Below are 12,386 nucleotides of genomic sequence, written 5' to 3'. Positions count from 1 at the left end.
CTTACTTCAGTTGCTACTGTAATTCTGGAGGTTGGTGAGTGCAATTGTCATAAAGGTATTTAGTACACTGTTACTTCTACTCAAGACACAACAACTGAGGAAAACAGAGCATAAAAAAAGAAGAAAGAAACACATAAATAAAAAAATGGGTAGAACAAAAACAAATAAAACTGCTACTCCAATGAATGAAGACAAGAGCCCAGAAGAAACTAAAATCAGCCAGAAGTAACCATAGATAAGAAAAGTATGCAAGCAATAATAAACTTATTAATCACAGAAATGAAAACAACATTGTAGGAAAGGAATGGCAGTATTAGGGAAACAACAGTTGAGACCCCCAAGGAAAATACTGATTATCTTGAGGCAATTAGAGAACTAAAAGCTGAAATAGCTGTAATGAAGAAAGAAGCTGAGGCAAGGGAAAGCAGACTCACAGAAGCAGAAAACAGAATTAGTCAGACAGAGGATGAGTTAGAGAAAATGAAGAAAGAGGTGAAAGAGATCAAAAAGAGATTGAGAGACACTGAAAACAACAACAGAGACATATGGGATGATCTCAAGAGAAGTAGCATTCGTATAGTTGGCCTGCCAGAGGAAGAAAGAGAGGAAGGGGAAGCAAACATTTTAGAGGAAATAATACAAGAAAACTTCCCAGACCTGAATAACGGAAAGGATATCAAGGTTCAAGAGGCCCAGAGAGTACCAAACAGAATCAACCCAGACCTGAAGACACCAAGACACATCATAGTCACAATGAGAAGAAGTAAGGATAAAGAAAGGATCCTAAAGGCTGCAAGAGAGAAACAAAAAGTCACATACAAGGGAAAACCCATAAGATTATCTGCAGACTTCTCCACTCAAACTCTAAAAGCCAGAAGGGAGTGGCAAGATATCGTTCGAGCCCTGAATGAAAAAGGGTTTCAACCAAGAATAATATATCCTGCTAGACTTTCATTCAAACTAGATGGAGGGATCAAAGCCTTCTTAGATAAACAACAATTAAAGGAGGCAACCATCACCAAGCCGGCCCTAAAAGAGGTACTAAAAGACCTCTTATAAACAAGAACATCACTATGATACTTGCAATATATCAGAGAAAACAAATTTTTTTTAGAACAATGGCACTATAATACATTAAATTAATAATATCAATAAATGTCAATGGCTTAAACTCACCCATCAAAAGGCACAGGGTGGGGGGATGGATCAGAAAACATAACCCAACCATATGTTGCTTGCAAGAATCCCATCTGTCACAACAAGATAAACACAGACTTAAAGTGAAAGGATGGAAAACTATCATACAGGCTAACGGACCACAAAAAAGGGCAGGAACAGCCATTCTCATCTCAGACACGATAGATTTTAAATTAAATAAATTAATAAAAGATAGGCAAGGACATTACATAATGATTAGAGAATCAATCAGCCAAGAAGACTTAACAATTATTAACATCTATGCACCCAACGAGGGATCATCTAAATACATTAAGCATCTACTGAAAGAATTTCAAAAATACATCAATAGTAATACAATAATAGTGGGAAACTTCAATACCCCACTCTCACACTTAGACAGATCAACAAAGCAGAGAACCAATAAAAATACAAGAGAATTGAATGAAGAGATCGACACACTAGACCTCTTGGACATTTTCAGACTTTTCCACCCCAAAAAACTGGAATACACCTTCTTTTCAAATCCACATAACACATACTCAAGGACAGACCACATGTTAGGCCACAAAGACAGCATCAATAAATTCAAGAGCATTGAAATCATCCCAAGTATCTTCTCAGACCACAGTGGAGTAAAACTAACATTTAACAACAAACGGAAAATTATTAAAAGACACAGAATTTGGAAACTAAACAACATGCTCCTTAAGAACCACTGGGTCAGAGACTCACTCAAACAGGAAATTCAAATGTTCCTGGAAACAAATGAAAATGAAGACACAACCTATCAAAATATTTTGGACACAGCTAAAGCAGTACTGAGAGGGAAATTTATAGCCATACAATCACATATTAACCACCAAGAAGAAGCTCAAATGAACGACCTTACTGCACACCACAAGGACTTAGAGGAAGAGGAACAAAGGAACCCTAAAGCAACCAGAAGGACAGAAATCACTAAAGCTCGAGCAGAAATAAACAACATCGAAAATAAAAGAACCATACAAAAGATCCATGAAGCCAAATGTTGGTTCTTTGAGAGATTAAACAAAATTGACAGACCCCTACCCAGACTCACCAAACAAAAAAGAGAGAAGACTCAAATTAATAGAATTGTAAATGATGCAGGAGATATCACAACTGACACCACAGAAATCCAGAGAATCCTGCGAAACTTCTATAAAGAACTATATGCCACCAAGATAGAGAATCTGGAAGAAATGGAACAATTCCTAGAAACCTATGCACTTCCAAAACTGAACCAAGAAGAACTACAAAATCTAAATGCACCAATCACAGACAAAGAAATTGAAACCGTTATTAAGAATCTCCCCAACAACAAAAGTCCTGGACCAGATGGCTTTACAAACGAATTCTACAAAACTTTCAGGAAACAGTTAATACCCATACTTCTTAAGCTATTCCATAAGATTGAAGAAACAGGAATACTCCCTTCCACCTTTTATGAAGCCAACATCACTCTGATACCAAAAGCTGATAGGGACAGAACAAAAAAGGAAAACTACAGACCAATATCTCTGATGAACATAGATGCCAAAATATTAAACAAGATCTTGGCCAACCGGATACAGCAACAGATCAAAAAGATAGTTCATCATGACCAAGTGGGATTCATCCCAGGAATGCAAGGCTGGTTCCACATCCGTAAGTCTATCAATGTCACTCACCACATCAATAAAAGCAAAGCCAAAAACCAGATGATTATCTCAATAGATGCAGAGAAAGCCTTTGACAAAATCCAACACGCATTCATGCTCAAAACTCTACAAAAAATGGGAATAGATGGGAAATTCCTCAAGATAGTGTAGTCTATATATAGCAAACCTACAGTCAACATCATACTCAATGGACATTAGCTGAAAGATTCCCCCTCAGATCAGGGACTAGACAGGGCTGTCCAGTGTCACCGTTACTCTTCAACATAGTATTGGAAGTTCTTGCCGTAGCAATCAGGCAAGAGAAAGAAATCAAAGGAATACAGATTGGAAGGGAAGAAGGTAAGCTCTCACTATTTGCAGATGATATGATAGTATACATAGAAAGACCTAAAGAATCCAGTAGAAAATTTCTGGAAGTTACTAGGCAGTATAGCAAGGTATCAGGCTACAAAATCAATGTACAAAAATCAGTGGCATTTCTTTATGCAAACACTAAATCTGAAGAAGAAGACATCCAGAAATCACTCCCATTTACTGTTTCAGCAAAATCAATCAAATACCTAGGAATAAAGTTGACCAAAGAAGTGAAAGACTTGTATGCTGAAAACTATGAGTCGAAACTCAAGGAAATAGAAAATGATACCAAGAAATGGAAAGATCTCCCATGCTCATGGATTGGAAGAATAAATATCATCAAAATGAATATTCTCCCCAGAGCCATATACAAATTTAATGCGATACCCATCAAAGTTCCACCTAGCTTCTTTAAGAGAATAGAACAAACACTACAATCATTTATCTGGAACATGAAAACACCTAGAATTGCCAAAACCATCTTAAGGAAAAGAAACAGAAATGGAGGCATCACACTCCCAGACCTTAAAATATATTATAAAGCCATCATCATCAAAACAGCATGGTACTGGAACAGAAATAGGCACACAGACCAGTGGAACAGAATTGAAAGCCCAGAAGTAAATCCCAACACTATGGCATCTAATCTTTGATAAGGGGGTCCAAAGGATTAAATGGAAAAAGGAGGCTCTCTTCAATAAATGGTGCTGGGAAAACTGGGTTGTAACATGCAGAAGAATGAAATTGAACCACTTTATCTCACCAGAAACAAAAATCAACTCCAAATGGATCAAAGACCTAGATGTCAGACCAGAAACAATCAAATACTTAGAGGAAAACATTGGTAAAGCACTTTCCCACATACACCTGAAGGATATCTTTGATGAATCAAACCCAGTTGCAAGGAAGACTAAAGCTGAAACAAACCAATGGGACTACATCAAATTGAAAAGCTTCTGCACATCCAAAGAAACTATTAAACAAACAAAGAGACCCCTCACAGAATGGGAGAAGATCTTCAGATGCCAGACATCAGACAAGAAACTAATCACCAAAATATATAAAGAGCTCAGAAAACTTAGCACCAAAAAAAGCAAATGACCCCATCCAAAAATGGGCAGAGGATATGAACAAAACATTCACCTCAGAGGAGATCCAAAAGGCTAACAAACATATGAAAAACTGCTCTAGGTCACTGATTGTCAGAGAAATGCAAATTAAGACAACACTAAGATACCACCTCACTCCTGTAAGAATGGCATACATCAAAAAGGACAGCAGCAACAAATGCTGGAGAGGCTGTGGGGACAGAGGAACCCTTTTACATTGCTGGTGGAAATGTAAATTGGTCCAGCCTCTGTGGAGAGCAGCCTGGAAAACTCTCAGAAGGCTAGACATGGACCTTCCATATGATCCAGTAATTCCTCTCCTGGGTTATACCCCAAGGACTCCATATCACCCAACCAAAAAGAGGTGGGTACTCCTATGTTCATAGCAGAACAATTCATAATAGCTAAAACCTGGAAGCAACCCAGGTGCCCAACAACAGATGAGTGGCTGAGAAAGCTGTGGTATATATACACAATGGAATACTATGCAGCTATCAAAAACAATGAACCCACCTTCTCTGACCCATCTTGGACAGAGCTAGAAGGAATTATGTTATGTGAACTAAGTCAGAAAGATAAAGATGAGTATGGGATGATCCCACTCATCAACAAAAGTTGATTAAGAAGATCTGAAAGGGAAACTAAAAGCAGGACCTGATCAAATTGTAAGTAGGCCACCAACGTAAAAACCCAGTGGTGAGGGGTAGACATGTAGCTTCCTTGGCCAGTGGGGGGTGGGAGTGGGCTGGAGGGATGGGTCACAGTCCTTTGGTGGAGGGAATGGTGTTTATGTACACTCCTAGCAAAATGTAGACATATATATCAGTAGTTAATTAATATGAGAGGGGGAAAATCAATTGTATGTCTCAAAGTTTCTCAAAACAAAAACTGAATCCTTTTAATATATAGGCTGTGTATTTGATATCGGACTCTCTCAAAAGCCTAGACCAAGTAGATTAGAAGCATCCAATAGCACAGCTATATACAAGATACTGGATACTGTACAGCAAACCATAACAAAAGGACTTTTCAAAGTTAACCCAATTACCAAATAATGTGATGATAACATTAACTATCGATTGTCTTTTTGAACCCTAAGACAGCAGGAAACTCACATCTCCACTATAGAGCCCCTACTTCCCCCAGTCCTGGAACCCTTGGATAGGGCCCACTTTCCCGTATGCATCTCCCAATCCAAACCATATAATATTGCATCCGCCGATCACAACCTAACCAACGCAAAGATTGCCACCTCAACATGCTTCACCTCAGACTGTGTCCAGAGACTTCACGTGTGGAATGACAACCCTTCAGCTTCATTACTCGGGTGAGACTTTTCCTTTTATAGTACACTCTAATTTCATCTCAGGTAGTTCACTTTCTAACAAAGTCCCACAACATAGATATACACCAGTTTCTGTGAGAGAGAGCTTATGTGCACACGTATACATAAACTACTGCAAAATATATACCTGAAAGCAGAAGTACACTAGAGTTTGCAGTGAGTACCTCCCTAACACTTCCTCTCCACTATTCCAAGCTTGGGATCCATGATTGCTCAACAAATTGTTTGGCTTCGTATGTTAACTCTCTTTTCAGTCACCAGGTTCCAGATGCCACCAGGATGCTGGCCAGGCTTCCCTGGATTGAAGACCCCACCAATGTGTCCTGGAGCTCAGCTTCCCCAGAGACACACCTTACTAGGGAAAGAGAGAGGCAGACTGGGATTATGGACTGACCAGTCAATGCCCATGTTCAGCGGGGAAGCAATTACAGAAGCCAGACCTTCTACCTTCTGCAACCCTCAACGACCCTGGGTCCATGCTCCCAGAGGGCTAGAGAATGGGAAAGCTATCATGGGAGGGGGTGGGTTATGGAGATTGGGAGGTGGGAATTGTGTGGAGTTGTACCCCTCCTTCCTTATGTTTTTGTTCATTAATCCTTTCTTAAATAAAAAATTAAAAAAAAAAAACAATAGTAGCGCTGCAAGTTGGTGGCTGAAAGGCAGTAAGATATAAATCAGGGAAAAAATGTTCAATAAACAGGAACCAAAAAGTAGAAGAAGAGCAGATGAGAATAGGGATCTTAGGATCAAAAAAAATAATCTAGGAAGTCTATTTTAGCTATGTTGTTGTTTAGTAATCGTTGCTTTAGTTTGATAGTAACATGGAGGTGGACTAGAAATATTGTCTGGGAAGATGGTGTCACAACTGAGAATAGATCTATAAAACCAGATTAGGGCAGAGAGTAGCTACCAAACTGGAAGAAAATATATAAATACAATTCACTGTTTGTCACATTTATCTGACCTGGGGTCCATGTGTTAATTGGATAGATATGTTAATAAAGCAATTTAGCATCGATTCTATTTTGATTCTCACTTAGAAAACTTACTTCATAAGCATTCTGCTTATCTATTTTATTTAGGATAAAATGTCATCAATTATAGCTGATTAATTTTGTGTTGATTACTACTATTAAGTATCAACAGCATCAAGTCTCTACAGAAGTGATACCCAGAACTTGAAATGTTTTTCTGATGCTGTTTTTGTTAGATTGATCATGATCTATACAATGAGATAAAATATGGGGTATTTACAACAAAATAAAATAAACAGAATTTTGTTAAGATTTTCATGATGTTTTAAATTGTGTCAGTTTTGCCTGGAAATATATGTAGACCACATTAAATAATGCCTGAAATACAACGTGCATATGTGTGTGCTGATTTATAATTCATAATTATTCGGGCACCATTGTCACATATATATAGTACTGATGGAAAATAAGAAGGTGGGTGGGAGCGGTGGATTCTAACACTCTTTTAAGTCCAGTGGTTGCACAAGAGAGAAAAATATGTCCAAATAAAACATTAGCACCACTATTCACATTTCAAAGAACACATACTTCCAAGCTCTGATTGTAGAAATATTTTTTAAAGAACATTTTCTCCTCCATTAATTATGTCAATTGCTTCCCCAGCCATTTACATTCATGAACCTTGGTTTCCAAGGCATTTTATAATGACAACATAAATGAATGAACAGAGTCTTTTCAGCCTTCCCTTTATATGAAAATGGTTAAGGGCACCTTTTAAGTGTTCCCATTGTTCCATCACTGTGTACTTCCTCTGAGAATAATTGTCTTACCTTTGCCTACTCTAGAATATCCTTGAAAATAAATACCAAGGCTTTATCTCCAAGGTAAATGTTCTGCAAATTTGAGACTGCTATCTCTGTACTATCTAATTCCTTTGCTGAGGCCCATGACCTTGATTGTTAGTCTTAGAGTACAACTTTCAAGCACTTCCATTTCAGTGGCTGAAAGCAAAATGTTTTGTTCAAACCACTATAAACAAGTCATACAACAAATCTATTTACATGTTAATGGGATAGTAGAACAGTGATGCTTAAGACTACAAGAATTCTCTTTTAAGAGCCCTTATAGAGTTTGTATTACTTCAGGTGGTATGTTGCAGATGACTCCTACAACAATTAAATGAATTACTTATACCCTATTTTAACCTTACCCAATGTATTTACATAATGTGGCTATTAGAGTATTACATATCAGTTCCACTGTCTTGTCAGAGCCACCATGCTTTCATAATCAGGGCATTCTTTTGGAATGAGGTAGATGATGATGGATGTGTTATAAATTAACTCTCTCAGACCATAAATTGCTTATGCTGGATCTTTACCAAGTTTCTTAAACAAAGAAGCTCCAGTGGGTCAGGTTTAGTATCAAGATACCCTTCAAACAGAAAGGATATGCAAATTTCAGCAATCTTATCTGTACCCATAATTCATTCCTCTAATGGATTTATTCTCACATAATTTTTAAAATTAAAACAGTCCCACTTCCCCACAGGATCATCTCACCCAAAATGATGCATCACATATAGGGAATTCATTCTCACTGACTCATTCTTCCCTGGACTTCTTCCTGAAACTGGGGAAGATTTTACCATTATACTGTCAATTGTATTATCTAACTTGGAAAAAAAAATCAAAAGATATTTTGTTTTGCTGCTTATCAGTTGTTGTTTGTTAAATATATTTGATTTGTTGGATAGAGATAGAGAGAAATTGAGAGGGAGAGATATAGAGGGAGAGAGACAGAGAGATGCTTGCAACCCTGTTTTATCACTCATGATGCTTTCCCTTTGCAGGTGGGAACCAGGGGCTTGAACCTGAGTATTGTGCACTGTAATGTATGCACTTTCTAGTTGCACCACCACCTGGCCCCTCAGTTCTTACTAAGATATTTCTGATTTGTTTAAACAAAGCACTTCTAGGTAAACATGGCATATTAAAACATGTTCAGGGGCCAGGCGGTGGCACATCTGGTTGAGCACACACATCACAGTTCACAAAGACACAGGTTCAAGCCCATGGTCCCCACATGCAGTGGGGGAAGCTTCACAAGTGGTGAAGCAGGGATGCAGGTGTCTTTATTTTATTTTATTTTATTTTATTTCATTTTATTTTATTTTATTTATAAAAAGGAAACACTGACAAAACCATAGGATAAGAGGGGTGATACTCCACACAGTTCCTACCACCAGGACTCTGTATCCCATCCCCTCCCTTGACAGCTTTCCTATTCTTTAACCCTCTGGGAGTATGGACCCAAGGTCATTGTGGGATGCAGAAGTTGGAAAGTCTGACTTCTGCAATTGCTTCTCTGCTGAACATGGGCGTTGACAGATTGATCCATATATCCAGCCTGCCTCTCTCTTTCCCTAGTGGGGTGAGGTTCTGCGGAATCAGAGCTCCAGGACACATTGGTGGGGTTGTCTGTCCAGGGAAGTCTGGTTGGCATCATGCTAGCATCTGGAACCTGGTGGCTGAAAAGAGAGTTAACATATAAAGCCAAACAAGTTGTTGACTAATGAACCTAAAGGCTGGAATAGTGCAGATGAAGAGTTGGGGAAGGTGTCTCTGTTTTGTAGATTGCTAGTAGACATATTTTAGTTATATTCCAAAGGGCCTGTAGCTATACTAGTTTTTTTTTCCCCTGAGCCTGAAATCTGATATGCAGGTGGATCCAAGTTATTATCTGGGAGATGATGTCATGGCTGGAAAACAGATCGGAATCCTGCATCAGGGAAGAGAGTAGCTTCCAAGTATGGGAAAGGTGCAGGTGTCTTTCTTTCTCTCCCCGTTCCCCTCTCAATTTCTCTCTGCCCTTGTAAGATAAATACACAAACAAACATTTTGTTCATCTCCTTTCTCTTCTGAAAATACATTAGAGATATTAAGAAGAGAAAATGAAGTTTTTAGCTCATATAGATAAATAAAAAAATAAAATAACATAAGTAACATAAAAGACATTTTTGGCTAGGACATGACAAAACATACTAAATTATCAAGGTAGAGGAGTTCCAGCTTCAGTGCCTCCATTAAAGATCACTAAAGAGAAGTAAACAAGTTTAAACCTCACCTTGAATTTATAAATGTCTATGCAACATTTAATCTTTAGGAATATAAGTCTAAGAACCTAGTACTCTAGTAGAGATAGATCAAGCAAGGGAATTGGTTGAAATCACTGTAGGAAGGAGATACTTCTGAAAGTTAGTTAATTATTCTCCTCTCCACCCATACCCCATTTCTAGCCAGGGTGAAATTTTTACTCTCTGGATAATTAGCCTTGACAAGTTTTGAACAACCAAAACAAAACAGATGGATATAAAGAATCATATCAAATCTTGGACAAAGTGAATATCTATAACTATATGGACACAGTGCACAGTGAATGGTGGAATTGTAGGATGTCAAACTAAATGGCAATGCCTATAACTTCTTTCATCCAACAGGTCCCAAGAAATCAGTATATATATATATATACATTTTTTTTAAACCAGAGCACTGATCAGCTCTGGCTTATGGTAGTGTGGGGAATTGAACCTGGGACTTCAAGAGCCTTAGGCATGCTGTCTATCCCCACACAGAGATCAACATATTTTGCCACCATTTTGATAAATAAAAATAGAAAAGAGAACACAAAGCAATATTTGGATTAGGTTTGGAGTATTGCACCAAAGTAAAAGACTGGGTGAATGGGAGTGGGCCAGGTCCTGGTGCATAATGGTGGAGGAGGACCTAAATGGGGCATAGAGTTTTATACAGAAGACTGAGTAGTTTTATGGATATACCAACATCTGTATTTACTATTTACTATAAACCATTAACTCTCCAATAAAAAATAAAAAAATTCAAAAACAAACAAAAAACTACAGACTACAAGAGATAGATTAGAACTTGTGATCTAAAATGTTATTGACTGCTAAAATGAAAGAAAATGTCATCATCTTCCATGGGTTTAAATAAGATGAAAGACTCTGATAATATATTCAAAACATCTAGGATATAATATAAAATTAATTCACATATTAAGAATGAACTATGGGCAGGAGGTGGCATACCTGGTCAAGTGCATGTTTTACCATATACAAGGACCTTGGTTCAACCTCACAGTCTCTACCTGCAAAAAGAAAGCTTCACTAGGAGAAAAGCAGTACTACAGTTGTCTATTTGTTTCACTTTCCTTCTCTACCCCCTTTCTCTCTCAATTTCTCTCTGTCCTATGAAATAAATAAAATGTAAAAAATCAAATTAAATATCAGTAGATTATAGGATGAACAAATCAAAAGACACCAATCCTAAAATGGCTTAGATGTTGGCATGATTAGATGTAACCAAATATACATTATTTACAAGAAATAAATTTAAATATAATGCACAAGTACGTTAAAACTATAAACATGGTTAAAAGTACATCATGTAATCACTAATTAAATGAAAGTTAAAGAAAGTCTCTGGGAGGTCGGGGGTAGTGCAGCAGGTTAAGCACACATGGCACAAAGCACACTGACTAAAGTAAGGATCCCGGTTTGAGACCCCAGCTCCACACCTGCAGGGGGGTCACTTCGCAGGCAGTGAAACAGGTCTGCAGTTGTCTGTCTTTCTTTCCCCCTTTCTGTTTTCCCCTCCCCTCTCCATTTCGCTCTGTCCTATCCAATAATAATGATACCAATAACAATAATAGCCATAACAATGATAAAACAATAAGGGCAACAAAAGGGAAAAAAATTGTCTCTTGAAGCAGTGGATTTGTGGTGTAGGCACTGAGCCCCAGCAATAACCCTGGAGGCAAAAAAAAAAAAAGAAGAAGAAAGGAAGAAAAAGAAAGGCTCTGTAATAGAAAACAGTAGACTCTAAAGCAATGGAAAATTATGGAAGGAAAGATGGAAATGAAATAATGGTAAAAGGTTTAATTCACCGAAACAAACAAGTAAAAAAGACCCAAACTCTCAAGGTACACAAATACAACGAGAACACTTCAAACTGCATGAAGCAGGAGTTGGCAAAAATAAAAAGAGAAAGGCAAAAGTAAAAAGAGAAATAGATAAATTCAAAGTTAGAGTTGAAATTTGTAGACATAAATAAACATTTAAAAGCACTGACAGCATCTGACACTGAGTCTAAATGAGTGAGTCAAAGAGGCAGTCTCAAGGAAAGTGAGTATTGTGAACTGAACAAGAAACAACTACATTTTAAACATTGTGGGATGCAGCTAAAGAAATGTTTACAGTGAAATATATAGTGTAAAATGTTTATATAGAAAATAAGAATGCGTTTTTAAAGCCATCTGGTCCAGGACTTTTGTTGTTGGGAAGACTCTTAATAACTGTTTCAATTAGTTTGTTATTGGTGCATTTAGGTTCTGTAGTTCTTCTTGGTTCAGTTTTGGAAGGGTATATGTTTCTAGGAATTCTTCTAATTCTTCCAGATTCTCTAGCTTGGTGGCATATAGTTCTTTGTAAAAGTTTCGCATGATTTTCTGGATTTCTGTGGTGTCAGTTGTGATATCTCCTCTATCATTTACAATTCTATTTATTTGAGTCTTCTCCCCCCCCCCTTTTTTTTTTTAGTGAGTCTAGCTTTCTTTCCTTGTTTGCACCTTTGCAAGTTTCTTGAGGGATATTTGAAACTGTACTCCACACAAAGAGGGCAAGGAAAGGTCAAAAAGAGAGGCAAATTTCTTCATAATGTCTGGTGAC

The sequence above is a fragment of the Erinaceus europaeus genome, chromosome 10 (assembly GCF_950295315.1).
Source record: "Erinaceus europaeus chromosome 10, mEriEur2.1, whole genome shotgun sequence".
Taxonomy (NCBI): Eukaryota; Metazoa; Chordata; class Mammalia; order Eulipotyphla; family Erinaceidae; genus Erinaceus; species Erinaceus europaeus.
The sequence above is the reverse complement of the archived record's forward strand: the minus strand, read 5'-3'. Positions refer to the sequence as shown.